Here is a 22,299-nt window from a genome sequence, read left to right as displayed (position 1 = left end):
TTGATGGATTCATCTTGCTGCCAACACTGGGTGCTCACCAGGCACTACCTGGAAGACATTCACGTGCTGCCACACATGCTGTTCAGTAAACACAGCACAGCTCTCCATAAACTTTAAACAACATGCACGTATTTAATTAAAAAACAGACACATCACCACCACCTCCAGTTTGTGTTTCTTTTCAATCAGAGCATGGGAGCAATTCTTTCCAGTGCAGATGTTCTGCCACTCCTGGTACTGCTATTTCAGGACACATTTCTGGCTTTAAAACCAGATTTTTGTGCCAAATTTGCACTGAGGATATTTCAATTTCACCTTGTCACTTAGAAATTTTAAGTAATTAGAATTTTAAAATAAGCAAACCCTTCAGGAACAAAGTAGATCTACCAAGTGCAGTTGCTGATACCACAGACCTTGTGCCTCTGTGCAGAGCATTTATTAGCCCCTTTTCTAAGTTTTCTCAATGGAAATGTACATCAGTCAGTTCAGGGATGACAAATGCCCACCGCTAAAGATCCCACTGGTTTCAAGAACATGAGATCTTTAAAAACACCAATATATTTTAGACTCCTTGGATTTTTTTTTCACACTGACATGCAGTGAGTCCATTGGCATTAAATTAGAAAAGCAGTATCATGGAATCACAGAATGGTTTGGGTTGTAAAAGCTCATCTCATTCCATGCCCTGCTATGGCCATGGACACCTTCCACTAGACAAGGATAGAATAGATAGATTCCATATATTTGCTTTCATTTCTGTGTGAAGATATGGGTGCTCAAATGGGATGGAAAAGACCTTAGTATAAAATGTCACAGTTATAAAAAACTTCCATTCTAAACTTCCATATTCTTTACTGGCTCTTACAAGTGCTGTTTTCTGAAATGGGAATATTGCTGAAATGTTGCAGATGGGGTGAATCTGTATGACAGATCAATAAGCAGTTCAGTTTTAATTAAAATTGCTGACCAGTCCATTGGTCACTTATTATAGTCTCTTTCTTACACTATTTGAAAACCCTTAAATCTCTTTTACTGCAGTCCTCCGGCATATATAATTTTCTTTTTAGCCTGGCCAAGTTCAGTTGAAAAATGAAGTAACAAGTTGCTTTTGAAAATGGACACATTTTAATGTAAATATTTTAATGTGCAATATGAATACAGCAATAAACAACAAGACATTCTGAGATAGGCTTTTCCTTTACTTAAAAAGCAGGGATTTTTTTCCTACCCAGTCCAAAATGTACAAATTCCTTATAAATCTTTGGGTAGGGGCTTTCATGCAAGGCTGAATTTATATAGTATTTAAAGTGCAACATCAATTAATTTACTTTTAATATTTATGTAGTGCTTAGTGAGAATTTATGTTCACAGCACTGAATCCAACAGTGTTATCCTTGTTTTTCTGAAAAACTTTAAATCTGGTGACTCTTGTGGAAGTCTCTCAGATAAGTAAGAGGTAAAACCTCAACTACATTCTCACATGCTCCTAGTCCTGCACTGCAGATACACCAGTGTGTAAGAGCTGAAGTCTTGCAGCAAGGCTGCAACACAGGATATTCCTCTTCAAGAGCAAGGCCATCAGTGCTCAGTTCACTACCTAAAAAGCAAGTGAGAAATCAAGGTTTGAAGAATAACACATTTCCCTTCATACAGAGATCAGCCCCACCAGGACAAAAAATCCCCAGAAAAAAAAAAGGTTTAATCTCTCAGATCTTGGTCATTCCTTGGAGATGATCAGGAGCTCTACATGTAACTAAATTTATATGACTGCAGGGTGGCAGGGAGAGAGATTGAGATAAGAGCCTCCAGCAAGATGCAAATTGAATTCCATCAGTTGGAAAAAACCCAAAGGCTTTCAGCATGGCAAGGCTTTGGGGATGGCTGTTTTCAGGTGCCTCCTGTCCACACAGAAGCAGCGGTCACTGCAGGCATGGTGACACGATGGCTGCGTTTAATTCAGTGCACAGGTCTATTTCAGGTGAGCACTGGTACTTGTCTATTGCCTGTGACAGCAGCACCTCTTTGAATCAATGCTACAAGGCTGCAGCATTCCCTAGGACACCTCTTCTGCTGTTAAACCTGTTAGGTAGGTGACAGCTTATATTTACTTCCAAGAATCCCATCTTACCCAAATTCTGGAGCTCTTAGTGCCCTTTTCCAGGACATCTGTGCTAATGAAGCACTGAGAACCTCATCCTTACCTTTGGCTGCCAATGTTTATTCTGTAAGAAAAGTTTCAAGTGAAACCCCTTTTCACTTGCAAGATTTCACTTGGTTATGATTACAAAAATGTGCTCTGTAAGAGTAATGTTAAAATCATGATAAAAGGAGCAAACAGAAGTCATCAAGGAATGAATTTGGTACCATTAAAGTCTCTAGGAGCAGCAACTTAAGTAAACTGACGCATTAAGATCCTGTCAGTACCTGGAGAATGAGTTCAGAGGAGTGAGGAAATCTTTGAAGATTCCCACCATTCTTTTAACTCCTGAAATTAAAGCATAAAATTAGTCTAGCCAGTGATTTGTAGTCCTGTACAGATAAACTTGATTGAAGATTTAAATGGTGGTTCACATCATTTGTAATTGTTCTGTGTGACAGGTATGTGCAAGGTAGAGCTTGCAGAAGTAGCATTGAGTCAGTCTGGGGTTTAGGAGATAGAATGAAAACTGAACTTGGAAACAACTAAAGAAAGTGGTGGGATTAAGCAAAGAACTCCCTATTGCTTTTTATTGGAGTATCATAATCATACTCCAATATTATTACTGCTGAACACAATTCAGCAATATAAGAAATGTATTAAGCAGTGCTTCTAGGAAAAATATAGTGCACAACTGGCACAAATGATGCCCAACTAACTGCCCAAACTCACCTGGAGCCATCCTGCCCTTCGGAAAAGACCTCTACCTGTCACCAAGGCTGTGTAAGGGGCAGAAAGCAATGCAAAACTGTTATTAGCCAACTCAAACTTGATCCAACATCCAGCTATTTAAGTGCCTGTGGGACATAATATTTCTCCAGACCCATAAATACCAGAAGATTCCCAGCCTGGCTGGAATTGGACACCTGTATTTGGCTGCAGCACTTTTGTGGGGAAGTCCAGGGTTTCTGCACCCTTGCAGGTCAGCCTTCCATCTGTGACTCAAAATGACAACACACAGGGACAAAATGTAGGAAGTCTAGCAGCCGTGAGATGAAGGAAACTGCTGAAGAAACTGGGCATAAGATATACAGTGAGAAAAAGATGCTCCCTAGAAAGAGGGTAACAAAAAATGCAGAAGCCTTGAGAGGCAGACAGGAGCCTAAAACCAAAAAGGTGATTTTCAGGGGAATACGGTGAAGTTAAAAGAGTGAAAGGATGTAGAATAACTAAGAACAAATGCATTGCAAGTTGGGGCCAATACCATAAAAACAGGGATAAATGGAGTAACTGCAGACGTGAGGAAAAGCAGCACAGAAATCTGTGAAGTGACAGAGTAAATGGTGCTGGACAGCAAGCCTTTATGTTTCTGCTCAGAGACTTCTTTAAAAGGGATTGGTGAGGAAGGGAGAAAATCTACCCTTCATTATACCAATAAACCCTTAACTCTTGATGGCCATTTTCCCACTGCTCTGGTCCATGCCTGAAACAGTGTCATTCATCTGGCTTCCACTGAGGTGTTTGAAGTGGGCAGATCTGCATAGCAGTTTGTGCTGTGTTCATCTCAAATAGCACAATCCTTGCCTACAGCATGTAACAGACTATTAAGGAAACAAGCCTGGTATTAATACTCCTGTAAAACTGAAAATTTCAAAATAACCCTTCTGTTAGGTTTGGAGATATTACAACTTTGCTGAAGCACTAGCACAGAAAGGTGCAATTGCCTTGGAAAATGAAAAATGCATCAATCCAGGATGCATAAGGGCAGCACATGTGGCTGCTAAAGAAAGCTGCTGCTCCTTCAACACTCTGCATATGAATTTCAGCATCCAGAAAATGTGCTAAATCTATGATCTCCTCTCGTTTCTAGATGGGAGGCAAAACCAATGGTGAACTTAACTGGACAGTTTGTTTTTCTGAAGACAATCCAAGGCAAAAGCAACATCTGAGAGACACAAGGAATCCATTTTGGAATAGAATTGCACATGTGTAGAATTCACTTCCCAGGAAAAGAAATTACTTCTGATCATTCAATAATCATTCAATAGAATAATGAGCCCACACTCAGGATCCCGAATGCAGAAATAGCAGAGACTAATCACCTTTTTAGCTAATACACAAACTGGGAATTTGTGCTGCTCATTTTCTCTCCCCACATGAATCTGAGGCTTTGAGCACTGGCAGGATCTCACTTGAAGAGCAGTGCCTGATGCTTCTCCCAGGAACTGAACACAAACATTGAACCTGACACACAGAACTCAAAAGATGGAGGGTATAGAGGTCTACAAGTAAAGGCACAGTAAAAACATGGTGGGGAGAGAGGAAGGAGAGGCTGCTTTGCAGAAAATATTTAACTCTCATCCTCTTGCTTGGTGACACATCTTCCTGCAATGGCATGCTGTCTCCTTTATCTCTTCTAGTCCATCTGTGAACACTGAAGAGGGCAAAATCAGTCATCCATGTATCAAGGCAACCAAACCATTCCAACTTTAATAAGCTGAGCCCCACAGCTGTGGTAGAGAAGCCATCTGAAAGAGAAGAAGCCCACAGTTAAAAAGAATCTATCAACAACTGATATTGGCTCATTATGGTGCTGAGATTTCTCCTGTTGTCCTTGGACGTTTCTTCCCTCACCCCTCCTCTACTTACCCATCTCAGTCATTTCAGCAGTGTGAAAGGTTGTTAATTTTATAGAGGTCTTTTATGAAAGATGAAAATTCAAATATGTTATAATTAGCTGCAGTTCCACATAAGTCAGTATTATTGCAGCTTTTATATTAGATCCTAATTTGTCCCACAAATGTATGTGTCAAATATTACAGTAGAATGATTAATGACATCAGACATAATGGAAGGATTAAGCATTGATGCAGGAGACTTGCTTGAGAAGAATAATTTTAACTTCTTTTCACTCAGAATTTATTTTTGTCCTCTACTGTAAAAGAAACCTGAAATTGAAAATAAAAATGGCTTGTGTTACTGGCAAGCAACAGAAGAGATCTGATTCATGATTTAATTCTTCATTCAGTACTCATTGGTAGATTAAAAGCCAAATCATCGTAACAAATGGCACAGCAATGAACAACATGGAATATAAAAACCTCAGGACTTGTCCTGCTGAATAAATGTGGAATCATTTGCATCTTTGAAGATAAGTGTAATTCAACAGCTAAAAACTGATCCCTCCCTCTGCAGTCAGGTCTGATTCAGCACCCATTCCATCAGGCATCCTGGAATTGCCTGGGCAAACAAGCTGTTTCATGGTACACCAAAGTTGACACTTTTTTCACCCACAATCACTTGTTTGAACAGTTACTCAGTTTGTAAGAAAAGGGTGTATGAGGAAGGAACTTATGACACAGGAACAGGCAATAAGGAATTTAAAATGTCCAGGAGACACATCATGTCTGATAATAAGAACTACTGGGAATATAGTTTTCCATCAGCTGCATGGTACCTTTAAGTGGTTTTTTTTTCCTGTTGCACTTAAAAGCAGAATAACTCCAAAAATCCCCTCCTTACTTTAACTTGGTATCAGCACAGAAGGCTGCAGTTTGCATTATTCTATTTAAACAAATATTAAGTCATTTCCTGTTACAATCATCATTGGGGCCTCACAGTTCTCAAACATCAACATCCTTCTTATTTCAACACAGGAATATTGACTTTAGGTGCTGGAAATCCACACCTGGAGACACAGAACCTGCAGCTTTGCCCTCTAGCACTATCACCAGCCCAGACGCTGGGAAGCAGCTGTACAATCTTTCCTCAGTAGCAGCCTAGTCTTCAACTGAGAGTTGGAGGAAAATCAGTAGGAAACAGGAATTCCCAGGCACAGGAATTCATATTTGCAGACCTTGCTCTACAAGTTTTTTATTTCAATCCCCCAAATACACCCAGGGCTCTACAGGACTATTGACTTACAAACTCATTCAAGAGAGAGGCTTCGTATTGTGCTCCGGGGTTTTTATAACCTTTGAAAGAGAGTTCTTTGGAGTGCACAAGAAATGAGATGTAGCAGTACTTTGGCAGCTTTTTAACTCCTAAGCCAGCAAGAAGTTTGAATATAGGTTCTCTTGGTGATAAGAAATAAAGAAATACATGTATTTGAAGTCAGTGTCAGTGAATAAGGGCAAAGAGCAGGACACAGCTGGAAGAAACTAGGACATGTAAGTAGAAGCTGAATCCCAGTGTCTCCAAGGGAAGGAGGGGACTGCCTACAACTTCCACCCCAAACCCAGTGTGTGGCCTGAGGGGGAGAACGGCCTCTTTCTGAATCACTTTTCTCAGAAGATGAGTCAGGTCCTGAGAGATCTTTAACAAAATCCCTGTCCTGCAACTTTCCAATAGTCTTTTCCCATATCTTGCAAAGGGCTGAATTTGAAGTTGCTGCTTTTATTTTACCATGATTTTTCCTTATGGAAAGAGAGAACAGCCTGAGCCTTTTGCCATCGCATCTTACCAAGGCTTGAAGATCCCTTTTCTCCCCGAACATTAAAGACATTTTGCAGGAGAGCTTCACATTGATATCACTGTATTCAGCATTTTTGGAAGCAAATTACAAGGCTTCCTCCAACTCGAGGCTTTCCTGCCTTGTCCCGATCACCTGGTTGACTCCCCAAGTTCTCCACCAAGATGTAGCTCATTGGCTAAGTTACAGAAAAATACTCTTAAGTAGAGCACTATTGAGGTTTGAGTTTTCACTTTAAAATGCAAATAGCTGGTAGTTAATTCCCTTTTGGGATTTAAGAGCTGAATTTAAAATGGGGAATGATGATAAAAAAATATACATCAGAAAGCACTGCAGTATGAGTAATGAATCGTTTGCCACATTAATGCAGACTCTTGAGGTCAGCAGACATCTTCACTTTTCTGTATTTTAATAGTTTCCCTCAAAACTGCTTCTGGCTAAATTCTTCCTCAACATACTACCTGGTACACTCTCAGTGGACAACAACAAGGGCAAAATTTGACCAGGTTTTCTATTTCTTAAAATCTCACAGATCAGCATTTAAACACATCAATATTTTACTGGGTATGATAAATAACACCCTCATTTCTGTTAAGAAGTCTAACAAGACCTTTTCCACGCTTACTGAAAATACAGCTGGATGACAGGCCTATTTGCTAGCTCCTTGTTGACTGGGAAGGCTAAAAAGCAATCCAAAAAAAGTAGCTGCTTAGCAAAGATGTTAAATCAATATTCACTATCCAATTGCAAAGGTCTTCCATCTCCCTTTCTCCCTTTCTTTTTCATATCTACCATTTTACTTCTAACAGGGGGAAAATTAAGCATATAATTACAGTAATTTCACAATTACAAGCTGCACCTGATTATAAGCTGCACGTTACAATACAGAGTGTGATAAAAGGTATCTGTTCTATCACCATCTGTTGAGGGTGGGGGCAGTGATCCTTATCTCTGCGGTAGATATTCTGCTAATGGGCCATCCATTGAAACCAGGCAGGGCAGTGTTCTTTATCTTTTCACAACCCATCCTTCCCCCAGCCAGTCATTTTCTGCTCATGGCCATTGAGTCCCACTGTGGGACTGATAAAATTACTGCATCCCATTGGAAGTTGCTCCAGCCAGGGGAAAGTGCCCAACATTTCTTACCAAGATAAAAACAGAGGTTTTGGGACACTAAGGGAGCCCCTTCTCCACTGGACTCCAGAGGAAAACTGGATTTCTCCACATCACCACTGGACCTCCAGAGGGAAACTGCACCTTGTACAGGAGCACTGCTCCAACTGAGCCACATCTGTCACTGCAGGAGGATGCAGCCACCATGGAATGGGACTGCTGCCAAAACCCTGCCTGACGGGTGTCAGGTTGTACTCTTACTGTGTCAGGGTTTGGGGTTTGTTTCTTTGTAGTGCTGTATTTCTATTTTAATTTCCCTAGTAAAGAACTGTTATTCCTAATTCCCATATTTTTGCTTGAAAGCCCCTTGATTTCAAAATTATAATAATTTGGAGGGAGGGGGTTTACATTCTCCATTTCAAAGAGAAGTTCCTGCCTTTCTCAGCAGACACCTGTCCTCCAAACTAAAACAGCAACTTTTCGTTCTTTGTCCATCTATAAGCCGCACCTGATTATAAGCCACATTTTGGGTTCGGACCAAAATTTTAGTCAAAATGGTGCAGCTTATAATCGTGAAATTACTGTATGTCCTTAGAGCAATTTATGCTTAAACATATAAACACACAGATACACCCCTGCAACTTTACAGGGACCTGGGGATGCAAGTGCTCTAGTATACATTTAAAATTCAGAGTGCTCCACTCCTTACATCATCAGGCCTTAAGTAAGACAACCAGATTCCTTCTATTTGTTCTGTCTTCTGGAAAATATATCTTTACATAACCCTTCAAAAGAATCACTTCTGTGCTCCCGAACACTGACACAAACACCTCTACCAGTTTTCATAAACTTTATCTCAGCAAAGGATGGAATTGCATCAGCATGAGATGAAAACTGCAGATCACAGCAGGCAACTGCTAAGTTCCTGGTCTATGTTTAGAAGGGTGTAAATCTGGGATCAGGTTGATAAACTAGAAATTATTTGTATTTGGATACAGTTCCTTTGACACATGGGTGCAGAGCTGTGGCAGGAAGCACATGTGGGGGGTGAAAAGGGAGCAGCCCCCAAGCCAGGTGTTTGCTTGGACAACACCATTTTGAAACAGGTTATGCTCTGTGCTAGAAAAAGCACATGGGTAGATCTCTTGGCAGGGTCAGTAATTAAATATCTGTACCACCTCAAAGCCTAAAAGACAATGACTTATGCAAGCCTTATTTCAAGCTTTCCCTCTGTCTGTACAAGAATATATCAAATAGTCAAACTTTTAATTTTTGCCCTTTTTTTGTTTTGTTTTGTTTTTCTGTACACTGCAAACTGTCCCAGTTCTCCAGGCTGTGTTCTCTTTTTTTTTTGTTTGTTTCTTTGTTTTTGTTAAACTGATTTCAGTCAAACCCTAGATCTGAAAGTCCCCAAACAATCAACAAAGAATGTATTTCAGTGAGTTAAATTTGAGAAGTCACAATAAGGGCTGTGGTATGGTACTATGATATCACTCACAGAGGACTGTTACTTCATTGTGAATGGAAACAGCATCTGGCATGGGGCAGGAAATCATTTACCAAAGGAGCATCCAAGACATAGAGCAATGAAAAATAAGATTCAAATGAGTTTATGGCTATGTAAGTTGTGGTCTTTGTTGGGAAGACGTTTCTTTGAAGTCAGGAAAGAAAAAAAATTGCACATAATGTCTTTTTTCCACCTTCAACTCCAGTGTTTGCCAATAGTTTTTCAACAATTGCATGATTCACTATTGAGTATTCCATGCTGAGAGAAGCCAGCACAGCACAGGGCTCTTTCATTCCTTTTTATTCCTTTTATTTTCATACCTTTTTATTTCATTTTTCTGTTATCAACCAACACGTCAGCTGTGAAATAAAACCAGAAGAAAAACTTTGAAAGGAGCTAAATTCCCAGCAGGTGTCACAAAAATGCTGAATTGACTTTTAGTCTTAATTACACCTTCCATGTGGTTTCGCTGTGTTTCTGTTGCTCTGTACTAAATGAAATACTGTTATTTTAAAATACTTTTTTTCTACACTAAAAAAGAAAGTGAACAGGTCAAAATATAACTAGGTAAGTGATGGAAAAAAAAAAGAGTAACAGGTATCACCAGCACAGTTCCTCAAAGTTCTGCAGGGAATTAAAAAGGAAAGAGCACACAAAGGGAGCCAGGATGTGGAATTCAGTGCAAATATGAATACCGGAAATCACAGAATCCCAGAATGGTTCGGATTGGAAGAGACCTCAAAGCTCATCACATTCCACACCTGCCATGGGCAGGGACAGCTTCCACTAGACCAGGCTGCTCCAAACCCCATCCAACCCGGCTGTGAACACTTCCAAGGATGGGGCAGCCACAGCCTCTCTTCTCTGCTTATTTACACCCCTTTGAGGCTGAGGAGAACCACTAGGATGTTAAGCAGCTCGTTCCACTTTTAGGGTATTCTCAGGTGAAACAGAACTCACCAGGGAGATGAATTCAGCTCATACCAGACCCACGTAGTGAAAAATGACCTTGTCATCTTAGGCCTATTCCTGTCCTAAGCCTTCCTGAATATCTCAGCAACTATGAGAATAACTTTCAAGATAATCTTACCACAGCAGCAATGTCATTTCACTGTAAAAATTGGCTTCTGAGGGGCTGGGCCTGCAGCTGGCAAGTCTCTTGATTAAAATTACTTAAATTTTGCTTTGAGAAATGCCTCTGCTATTACCATGCTCTATTCTTCAGGCAAATTCACTAAGCAGCAGATTTTGGAAATCAGGGATCAAAGTCTGGGATCTTTTGATAAACCTAAAGTGTTCAGATCCTACCTGAGCTCCCAGTGGAGTGTACTGGCTTTAGAGACAGTCTTCCCAAGCAAACAGATTTTAGAGCCCTGGGAAATATCAATTGTACTCTAACAGCAGAACTCTGGAAACAAGTCTCCAGGGGGATCTCTGCAAAATGAAGGCAGGGCAAACCCAATACGATGCAGTACACATGAGCATTCTCAGATGGAACTGCAGCAGACCTTTCATTGTGAACTGCAGCCTCATGCTCGGGCAAGCAAATCTGGAATTTTTCCATTATGTGCAGGCTGGGGTTACAGGAGTTCAGCAACAATTTAACAATTCCACAGTAGCAGAGAAATGCAAAGTCCTGTCACAACTTTATCATGTAAATCTGCTGCTTTGAAGAAAACACCTTTATTTTGGATCAGGGTTGCCAGGTGCCTGGGCACACCTGGAATACGTAACATTTGGGTAACATCCTGGATACGTAACACCTGGATAACATCACCGGAGCTTTGATAATGAGGATTACATCCTGAAAAAAGACTGGCTCAAAATAATTAGGTTATGTTCTGTTCACTAAAATAGTTTGGGGAAGCAAATTTGTTATTTCTTCCCAGGCTACAATGTCTGCATCCTTCCCCCAGCGTTGTTTCACTGAAGCACAGCAGAAGCCCTGCCAGCATTCCCTCTTCTGGGCAGCTCTGTGCAGCTCTGTGCTTTTCCCCTGAACAGCACATTCTTATGTTTTTCCTGTCTGTGTGACTACAGAAGTTTCTTATTTGTACCATCTGCACCCAGGCAGAGGCTGCAGCTTCAATCTTAATGGCTGTCTGGGATGATATCATTTGGGTTTTTATCAGCTTCAGAGATAAGGGCAGCATTAACTCCCTGAAAAATCCTTGCACTTGCTCCATTTGATTCCTCCTGGTCTCCTAAACCAGTTGTTTTCAAAGGCATTCAGATATCTGTCTACAGCGTGGGTGGAATAAACTCACCTTCCAACTCAGTTAAGTTGGAAAACATTCCCTCCTTTTAAACTAAACACTCACTAAACAAACATTTCTCTTCTATCCAGACAACTACCTTCTTGAAGGACACATCCAGCTGCAAAAATACTTTGAATGCAATCCAAAATTGCACCAGTCCCAGGGTCTGCTCAGACAGCACCTGCTGCAGGGTCACAACTCACAAAGGAAACCCCACTCCCCAAGATGGTGACAAGCAACATAAGCCCACTCACATGCCATAAGGGGGGATTCTTCCACTTAAAATTGAAGAACACTGTAAGAAAATGTCAGCACTGGTTTTCTTTCCAAAGACCTAATTTTTAATATGTTATGATAAAACAATCAAAGAAGTTCTTAAGACCATGGTAAGTAAAGGCTTGAAATTAAGAAAAAAAACCCCAATCACAACTGTATTTTTTTTGTGTGCAGCAGTCATATAAGCTGTTAACAAATAAAATTATACAAATGATACAAATATTTGATTTAAGACAGACTCAAATTACACCTTTATGGAAAAAAAGCCAAGCCAACTTCTCCAAGAGCCCTTGGCTAAATTAGGACTAAGATCTACCTTCAGCATCTGAACAGCAGTACAGCACTAAGTCAGACTTCAGAGGCCACTAATAAATTCTCCTGATCCTGAGCAGCTTCACCTAGGACTATCCCCTTACAAGCACAGGAGTCCTATTTAAGCTGAGCTCAGGGCCATTGCTTCTTGTTCAAGTAATTCTAGAGGAGTATAAAGTTTTAGCTTAGTATCAACTGTAACTGGCTATGGATTTTGAATCTGTGCTATTGCTCTAGGCTAGCTAAATTACTAATGGATTTTGTCTTACTTTTATTAGCAGCCTACATCATGACATGCAAATTTGATTCTAATTTTGGACTCAGGTCTGCCTTGGCCTCTTGAACTTGCCTGCTGACCTGTATTTTTGAATGCTCTCAGGATGCCATCTCTAGATGAACCTTAGTCATCTTCTATAGGTGCAGAAGTATGGAATGGGAACTGGTGAGTATTTCCACAAGTTTGGAAATCCGGACATTTAGGTAAGAGCTGGAGATGTCCCAGGGGATGTTTTTGGCCCTTAAAAATCAACCCATTTCTAAAACTGCATCATCTATAATGAAATCTCTGTAAAAGTTCCGTTGCCCCACTACAGCAGAGGGGCTGGGTAGACAACTGGGAACAAGCAATGTGTTAGACAGGAGGAAACAAAGAAACACAGTTTGTGTAGTCTGACAAAAACCTTGGGGAGGATGTGACTGCTCTCTACAAATACATCAGGGGAGTAAACACTGGGGTAAGGATAAAGACCCTACTTAAAAGGCATAAAATAAGTGGGAATAGACTTTAGAAAAAAGAACCAACTTATCTTCAATGAAGTTTTTAGTCTTGTTCAAAACTGCAAGAACAAAAGTCTCCATTTCTCATCAGGGAAAGCCTACTCAGGTTATACTGAGGTATCTGTGATGGAGAGGACTTGGTAGCTTGGAAACCTCTGCCAGCTCCTACATCCATGAGAAAGTCAGACTTCTAATTTCTAACTTTTGCAGAAGGAGGAAGACTGACCATCTGACAGATAAGTATTTTTACCCTTATACATACTGAAAAAGAATACAGTTTTCCCAGCTAGGAGACTTACTTTTAGCTGTTGTATAAAAAGCCAAGATAAACAGAGTATAGAGTTAGTGCATGTACTAAATTAAATCTTAAAATATTATTTTTAAAAAAGAAAATGTGGCTGCTGTCTAAACATCTACCATAAGTTAACACTGAATATGTTTTTATTTTTATGCCTCTTTTATTCATCTACCAAATGCATGCAGGAGCAGGAGGAAGCTCTCTGAAGATCCCTTCTTTCCCAACAGAGCTGGGGGAAACCTGTCATCCATCTCATCACCATGTTTTGAAAAAGGTTGTCAAAGGCTGCGTCAAATCCTTTCCCAGTGCTGGAGACAAATCTTCTGGAAAAATTAAAAATCTTGTATAATACACTGCAGGAATAATTTTAGTAGAGAATATTAAACCTTTGTTTAACTATCTGGTGAACTCAGAAATATCCCAAAGCATGAAGAGTTTCCTGAGTCATTCTGGCCTGCTTAATGGAAAGGAAACCCAAACATCCTCTGTGTTTACTTTGCTGCTGATGCACAAATTATTTCCTACTAATGGCATTGCTTCTACACAACCAGAGCTGGGCCATGGAGACACCCAAACTCCAGTGGGAAATCAGCCAGTAGTGTTGGATAATCAGCAGTTTAGTGCTGTCAGGATCATGGTAGCAGAGATCCTTCCCAGAGAAAAAATGTGTGCAGTAATCCCAGCTAAAGAAGTAGCTGACTTGGATTTGAACTACATCTGTCCAGCACAGATTTCTGGGAAATGCTCCAAGAATGAACAAGTCTGGCAATGCAGAGAAGAACTGGGTCACACTGGAGTTCCTATATTTGCCTAAACTGGGCTGACTGGAACCACAACCTGCTGCCTGTGGAAAGGCTGGGGCTCCACAGGAGCAGCCAAGCACAAGAAAAAAAATCCCCTTCTAACCCTGCAAAATCTTGCAAAGAGACAGTTTGCAGCAAAAACTGTGAAATGCCAAACTCCCAGTTGATTTCTGTCTCCTTTAAACCATGGGATCTCAAGGAGTCATCAGGAGCAGCAGCTGTCATTATAAATATTGTTCTAATGGAGTCAGTGTGAATGGCAAAATATTTTCCCTGCAGGCATTTTGGCATCAGGACTCACTTTTCGTATCCCAACATCCCAGCAGGGCTTTGCTAAAAGGATTTTCAGCAAACTGAAAAGCTGCTTTTTCCTTAAACTTGCTGTATCTTTTACCAAATGACCAGTGAAAATTAGAGAGCAGGGGGCAGTGATGCAAGTTGTTTCCTGCCTTATTTTTGTGCCTCCTTATAATTAAATATTGGAGGATAAATGCCACTTGGTTGGGGACAAATCAGGCAAAAAGAGAACCAATAGTGAATGCATGAGGTGAAATGCTTCAGTTAATGGTATGTTTTTAATTTAAAATAAAATTTAAATTTTTGAGTTGATGCAGATGCTATTACAATACACACAAACTTTAGTCAATTTTTTTTCTTGCAGTTAAAGGAATTAATTCAGCATGTTAAAAAAAAATACTAATTTTCTGGGGGAAGAGTGATCCTGAAAACCAAAATAAAATAACTTTATTGTACTTGTATGTTAATTAAATTTATTGTGACTTACTCCAAACTAGTGAATTCATGTTTTGTATTCTCTGTGCAGGATGAAAAGCAATTACATTTCAGTTGCATTATAATTTAGCAGGTTGTAACAGACACAGGGACAGAGCTGAAGTTTTTCCATCTTCTAGATTGGAGTTTTAAATCACAGCCAGCTGCTGACTTGCATGGGGGTGGGAAGTGGATGCCACAAAGCATAGCCCAATTCCATGTGCAGTTTAATTTGGGAATCTAGACCTAAGTACCTACTTGTCATGCACAGAATGAGACACAGAGGTCACCAGGGCCAGGGAGGCAGTGGCTGCTTCTATAACTCAAATGAGTTTAGAGCACTTGAGCATTTTTCTTTGTCATGTTTAATCTCTATGTTCCTCAAAATGGGATTATGTCATGGAGAAAAATCCAATAACCCCAACAAAACCTGAAACATCCATACAGATGCGGAGAAACCAGAAAAACGTTCTAGGGGGTCCGAGAGAGGGTTGGGGAGCAGATTTAGGGAGTGGAGTCCAAGTGTGGGAGGTTTATTTTTAAGGCATAAACTTAGGAGTGGTTTTTTCTAGGTGAAAGGAAGGGGTGAGGAGGTTCAAGGGAAAGAGGGCAAAAAAAGATACTCATGAGTAAACTAAATGGGGTGGAGTTCCAGTGTGCTTTTCTACCTGGAATCTGAAAAGGGAGGAGAAGAGAGTCAGTACACTTGCTTCCATGTGTGAACGTTGGAGTGACCAGAGAGAAGAGACAGAACAGGCAAGATGAGAGAAATTGCTGCTGCTGCAGCATCCAAGTGAGATGATGCAGGGATGGAGACATGGATCTGATGACCTGGGAGCTGGGCAGGAAAAGAGGATTTTCAGGAGGGTTATAGCATCTTCCAGACTGGAGGTGAAGGGGGTATTTAATGTAGTTCACTTGAACTACACAGATTAGAAATAAGTAAATTAACCTCATGTGAAGGCCTCTCTCTCTGCCAGCACAAGGCTGTGGGGAAAACAAAGCCTGCACTGGAGCATCAGAAACAACACATGAAATGTGGGAATTACAATAGGCATTATATCAGATGCCGGATACTGCAAGGGATGAATCAGAGCAGCATCTGGCAGCTTGGTGCAACCATGGTAAAGTTGCACTGATTTGACTACAAACGGATAAAAAATAACCTGTGAAACAACTTCCAATGTGAGCCCTGTTTCAGGAAAGGGCACTATTCTGTATTCCACCATGAGACTACATCTCTTGCACTGGAGCCACCAAGTCTTCAAAAATCTTAGGCAGACTTGGAAAACCCAAATAAAAATGCACTTTGATTTTTTAAAAAGTAACACATGCAGCTTTTAAAATTTAGAAGAAATAAACCAGTTTTGTTTGCTTTTATGTATTTCCTTGTAGCACTTGTTTCCCTGAAGTTTCAGCACAGTATAATCAAATTGAAACTGGTTCTATGGACAGAGAAATAAATTGCTTCCATGACTCCCATAATATAAATTAAGGCCACTGCCAGGAGGGGAAACCCCAACAAATTTCTAAATTAAACTAATTCTGCTGACTTGAGGTGTAAAACCCATATCTAACATTTTAAGACCAAGTTCATAAACACAATTTAGAAAATTTGTATCTCTGTGGGCTGGTTTTGAAATTTTAATTGCTTATGGAAGAGGGGCATGATTTCATACACGATGCAACGGGATGATTTCAATTTGCAACTGCAGCTCTTAATTTAAAAGACTAGTCCAGGCTTTAAAAGGACAGACCTAATGGAGAGTTACACTTAATGGCACCAAGATCTCACAGAGACTGAGCAGAACCAGTTCTGTAAAAGTAGTGATTAATATTTAACCCAAATTTCCCCTTCCTGTCTCCTGGGATTTGGTCAGTTGGCCACAATGGCCCATTGCGGGATCTGTAGCTGCCCACACTGCAGTGAATAGTGGTTTACACAGTCCATAAAACCATTTAGCATAAAACTAAAAGGTTCTAAACACAGAGACTGTCTGGCTTAAATATCCACTGACCTACTTGATTAAAGAGCTACCCAAGTATGTGCTAATGGCAAATGAGTGATAACAAAGGGATGTTTTTCCTTGCCACCATAATACAAATAGATAAATACTAAACACAAGTATGGCAGTAGCCGCACTGGAATGACCAAGTAGTTACATTTTTGAACAACAGCAATTATTATCCTTCTTTAAGCAGACATTTAGGACTCAGACACGTGTACCACGAAAGAAATTACGTAGCAACATTTAAGGCAGAAGGAGCCCTTTAGTGGGCATTTTGTCATGGGTTGATATTAATAGCTCACGTTTCAGCTTTCAGTTTATCAGCTTTAAGTAAAATTCCAGCGGAATCCGCTGTTTTTGAGACGACTCAAGGTAATTATGTTCAAAGGGGCTGCAGAGCATTGCTGATGGGAGCCCACGAGAAGTCTGGGTGTCACCTCCTTGTCCAGGAGGGAGCGGGGGATGGGCCCGGCCCTACCTGCCCTGGAAAATTGGGAGCGAGGGGTGCGGGTATCGCCGCTCTGCCCCTTCCCGCCAGCAGGGGGCGCCCGGCGCACCCCCCCACCCCCCCAGCAGGGGGCACTGCCCGCGGCGCCCACACCGCCTCCCCTGGGGGGGCGGAGCCCCGCAATGAAAAGCGCGCTCTGATTGGCGGAGATACCCGTAGAGGGGATAAGAGCGGGGCTCTGATTGGCCGCTAGCACCCGAAGGTGGGAGCAAAAATCCGGCAGAGGACCCCCCTATCCCGCTCCCCTCCTCGCGGATCGGGGTGTCGTCGTCCCCCCCCCCTCCCCACCCCCCCCCCGATCATCGACCTGAGCGCTCCGAGTCTTTCCTTGGGGGGGTTATGTGCCCCATCGTGGCTGGCGCAGACGTTTCAGCCAATCAGCGCGCGACGCCGCGGCTTGTTGCCAGGCAGATTATGGTAATGAGGCTTGGGCGGCCACCCCACCCCCCCCCCCCCTCGCGCTCTGCAGCTACCATTGTGAGGTGAGGGCAGGTGGGGGGGTTCAGGGCCGCCGCGGAGCCGGCGGCGGCGGCTGGGGCGCGGCACCCGCACGGGACCCCCTCAGGTAACGCGATGGGACGGTCCGGGAGGGCAGCGCGGCCCGGGGAGGCCGCGGGGACCCGCCGGGGATTTTAGACTTGTTGTTTTAGTCGCACCCAAGATGGCGCCCGGTGCTGGCGGTGCGGGGCCGGGATAAACCGTTCGCTCCCGCCAGTGGGGGGGGATTAAGGGGAAGTAGGGCGTCCTCATTCCCCTTCCCCCCCCACCCCGCGGGAGAGGTACAGTCCGCTTCCCCCCCTACCCGCCCCAGCCGGGATCCCCCGACCGCCCCGGACACGGGGAGAAGGGGGTGTCCCCACCCTTGTTCCCCCCTCCCTGCGTGGTACGGTCCGGATCCCGGCACCTGAGCAGCGGGGGGGTGCCGAAGCCATCTTTTTGCCCCCCACCTTCCCCCCCCCAGCACTGCGAGAGGGTCTCATCTCTCCATAATTCTGGGCCGCTCAGCCCAGCTGCCCCGCCCTCGACGACCGATCCGGCCCGTCCCGTCCGCTCCGGCCGCCCGCCCCTGTCTCCCCTCGGCCCTCAGTGGTTTGGGCTGGCTGGCCGCCGGGCGCTCTTACGAGGGGCTGATGGCGCCGCTGCCCTGAGGCGGGGGCGTGTGGGGGGGGGGCGCGGCGTCGCATCGCGCCGGGGCGCGGCGGCGGGAAGCGGGCGGTGTGAGTGAGGGGGACACTCACGCCTGCTGATTGGCCGCGTGCCTCGCGCCCCTGCCTCCTATTGGCTTAATTAGGGGAGGGGGTGTCTCATCCCATCTTCGGATTGGCTGTTGATGGCCGTGGAGACTATATTAGGGGGTTGGGGGTAGGGGTCCTCCAGTCTGCCGTGTGAGGGGCAGTGGCGGGGTGTGTTTTTGGGGCTCTACCCTCATGAGGTTCTCGTGCCCCAGGGTGCCCATTGCACATCAGTGTGGCCTTAGCAGGGCAAGGCTGCTGGCTTGAGGCTTGGTGTGGAGGGAAGTTAGGCCCTTCCCCACTGCCCTAAGGTGATTTCACTCATGAAGGACCTGGTGTGAGTAGGAGTAGATGCTGCAGTTGGAAGCTGTGGGGTTCACTGCTCTCCTTACAGTGGTCTTGGTGCCAAAAACACTTTCTGTGATCTTGGGTACAGTTTTAGCAAGTGGATGCTTTATCTTATGAGTCTCTGGCTCTGTGAGTGTTTGTGTTGAGTTGTCCTGCTTTCCTTCCTGTGCCCCAGTTCCATTAAAAGTGAGTTGATGTGAGTTTGTTGCATGGTTGAGTTGGAATGGAAGAATGAGGTCCTGATGATGTGCCTTTCAGAATTACTCATCCTAAAGGGGTAGTTCTCCTTTTTAGGGGTATTTCCCTGCACAAGAGCTATGTCTGATCACTATTTACCTCTCAGCTGTACATTGCAGAGCCTCAGGAGGGCTCTTACAGGGTCCCTAAATTAGAATTTAAATTTGATTTAGGCTACTGACAGTAGTCATGGTCCTGAGAGTGAAATGAAGGGTCGGTATTTGTGATGCACTTTTTGGTACATCAGCATCAACCTGTTACTATATGGTTCTTACAGACCTTTAAAGAATGATCAAGTGCAAAGCTGGATGTGTAAAATGCCTGTCGATGTTTCACTGTGATTTTCAGTGGGAGTAAAAAATATACTGAACTTTTGCTTTCTTCTGTCAGATTTTTAATAATTCAGGTTTTTTTTCTTGTAGTTCAGTTAGAAGATGAGATGCTAATGAGTCACCAGCTGATTTTACAAGAGGATTCTTTGCATCTTTTGTGGATACAATAAAATAATTGTTAGTCTTGACCTTTCTAATGCCTTCATTTTTAGGAAAAGTAGTACAGGAACGTATATTACACTAGTTTGTCCTTGGATGGAAAACTTCTCTCTGAAATTGTGATGGTTTTTGGCACTTTGCTACATGGATGCTTCTCTTTTGTGAAAAGACAGCTTTATTACATTGTTTATACAATGAGATGTCAGTGTAATTATTATTATTATCTGATAGAATAGTTGACAATTTGATTTTAGAGAGAAATGGGTCTGTAGTATTGTCTGCTCTCCTCTGACACCCTTAGTCTTACCATTTGCAGAAAATCCCTGGATGAGCTTTCCTGGGGTAAATTGCCCTGCAGTGAGCAGTCACTTCCAGTGTGTTCCTGACCACCTGCAGCTTCTGCAGCTGTGTACACTGAATTCTAATGGACTTCTAAGTGTATCTAATTAAGGAGGCTGGTTTTGTGTGGTGAATTTTGTTTGGACTCGAACATGAGATTCGGTCTAGTTGTCACTCTTATCTCCTGCTAGTAAAACATGCAGTTGTATTGTAGCCCTGATATGGCTCTATATGTCAGTCCCCACCTGTTTGAAGGTGCAGGTACTCCATTTGTTCTCTGGGGTAATGGAGAGCAGCAGCTGTTCTGAAGGAGCCATCTCAGGTATGTGTTTTTATGTGCAGAAACAAGGTAGTTTTCTTTTTTCTAATTTTATGACAGGTGATTTAAGTTCAGAGGAAAGGTGCAGGGGGGATGGGAGAGGGAGAGAGGAAGCCGCACTATCTGCATGTCGGAGGGGAAGAATCCCCTCCAACTGACAGCTCTTTTGGGAAGAGTTTATTGGAGGAGGAGAAGGGATGGGAGACAAAAAAATTGGCAGGAAGAAGTTGGAGGGGGAATGGTTTGTTTTCTTTCAGTAACCCCTCACAGAGCCATCTGATGGTTGTGTGGGCAGAACTGTAGAAGACACTGATACAGACATTTATTTTCCTTTTATGTCATCCTGTACTTTAAATGCATGTGTTCCCTGCTTCCTTGCTTTATCAGACTTCTCTCTCTGTGATTTATAAGGCAGGGTCACTGCCTCGAGCAGCTTTAGCCCAAGAGCTGCAGTATGTGATTCAACAGCCCATGATATCACAGGGATCTCAGAGGATGAAACACTGGGACAACAGCAACATGAGGAACATGGCTGTAGATTAAAGAAGCTGAGAGTGGGAGGCGGAAGTTGGTTGCGGGAGTGGATATTTAGATGTTGAGCAAATGGGAAGAGAGGTGACTAAAGAAGAGATTTGCATATGTAGAAAGTAATAAAGTTGTCTTTGTCTACTGAGAGAGGGGACAATGTGAGAAACATTTTATTATACAAGAATTAAGGCAAGAGAGATGTCCTTGGAGCATCTCTGAGTAGGTGTCTAAACCCATCCTCCTAGTCCCTAGGAGGATGTTAACCTGTGCTCAGGCTGGATTCTCTCCTGTATTCTGTGGTAGAAATGGATTTTCAGCTACTTACCTGCTAAGTTGTGAGAGAATAGTTACATCAGACTGTTGTACTGTCACCTTCAGTGCCTGGGCACTGTCCCTTTAGGATAAGGACTGTAACATGTGATGGGCATAGCAGCAGAGGACTGGCCTTTGTCCAAGAGATCGCTTCCAGCTCGTTGTTGCTTTGATGATGGATGTGCCGTAAGGATATGGATATACATAGATTCATTGTACACAATGACAGTAAAAAGTGAGTTGGTGTTTGGCTGAGCTTTTCTATTAATTATACGACAAAATAAGTTGAAGCCATTTTTCCCTGTGTGGAAATAAGTAATTCTTGCTGTCCCAGTTCTAGTATGATTCCCATTTTTAACTCGCCAGTAAAACATAAATGTTGTTTTATATCTCCTGATTGACAACATTCGCACAAAATGCACCAGGGCCAGAGTTCCTTGATACAGTGCCTGTGATGGATGGGAATGCAGAGGAGGTGACGACAGTGCTGACTCAGTCCTCGATGAGGTTAGAAGCCTTCTTGCTGCAATGAAAGCATGTTCCTACTAAAGGATCTCAGGAAATGCACTGGCTCTGTCTAGGCAAACTGGGATAATTAACTTTAAGTGTGGGATAAAGATTTTTGCAGGCACATGTGGTGTTTCTTTTGAGTACAATAAATCATTTTCATATTAAAAGCTGGAGGAAGACTCAGTTGTAAAACCCCTTTTGTACCAATCTTACTGCACTTGCACATGGCTGGGGTGACGCACAGTTATCAGTGAGCTAAGTCATGGGAGGATTAAGCCAATAGTCCCTGCTGTTATTGCTGCAGGGGACCTCAGGCTATGGCAAGGCTCTTTTACGCTGGGGAGTAAATCACATTAGCTGGTTTATGCACCATTATTGCAAAGTGGGTTCTCGTTTGAGGTACTGAGTGGCCTTATTGCTCTCTGAGCAGGGAGGTGGTCTTTTCCCCTTGCTCAGCTTTAATATTCCCCCTTTCTCATCCTGGAGAAGGGACAAAAATGAGTGTTTGGCAGCCTCTGGCTTGGATTTTTCAGCAGAATGCCCTTAGTGAGCCTCACAGAGGTTGTTGCAGATGAAGTCCCCAGAGATTTTGTCTCTGCATTTTCTTTTGTCGCTGCAGCATTGAAAGAAAGTGTCATTCTTTAATAGCAGGTTTGCCAAGAAAATATGATTATTCTTGATTTTAGTTTTTTTTTGGTGGTACTTTTTTCTGACTTTCAGAGCTTACCTTTGAAGCCCTAGGT

General features: G+C 42.8%; 1 protein-coding gene and 1 long non-coding RNA gene across 15 annotated transcripts in view; one reads left to right on the top strand and one right to left on the bottom strand.

Moving 5' to 3' along the window:
- Window positions 1-1,106: 1,106 nt before the first annotated feature.
- LOC117008186 lies at window positions 1,107-17,634 on the bottom strand. Its single transcript, XR_004420281.1, has 2 exons — window positions 17,548-17,634; window positions 1,107-4,665 (listed from the first exon to the last, which is right to left on the bottom strand). It is a non-coding gene; the product is annotated as an uncharacterized LOC117008186 (long non-coding RNA).
- The window catches only part of PRDM10 (PR/SET domain 10), a 56,966-nt gene continuing 52,254 nt past the window's right edge, over window positions 17,588-22,299 (top strand). For 6 of the 14 annotated variants that reach the window (XM_033081834.2, XM_033081833.2, XM_033081837.2 and 3 more), the window contains exon 1: window positions 18,428-21,553. The gene's annotated coding sequence lies outside the window, so the exon portion shown is untranslated. Of the gene's footprint in view, window positions 17,658-17,716; window positions 17,806-18,426; window positions 21,554-22,299 lie in introns of those variants that run through there. The other 8 variants (XM_033081832.2, XM_033081830.2, XM_033081829.2 and 5 more) reach the window with 8 other exon arrangements.

Source organism: Catharus ustulatus, chromosome 28, assembly GCF_009819885.2.
Source record: "Catharus ustulatus isolate bCatUst1 chromosome 28, bCatUst1.pri.v2, whole genome shotgun sequence".
In the NCBI taxonomy this organism is placed as follows: domain Eukaryota; kingdom Metazoa; phylum Chordata; class Aves; order Passeriformes; family Turdidae; genus Catharus; species Catharus ustulatus.
This window is presented reverse-complemented; position numbering and strand designations above follow the sequence as displayed.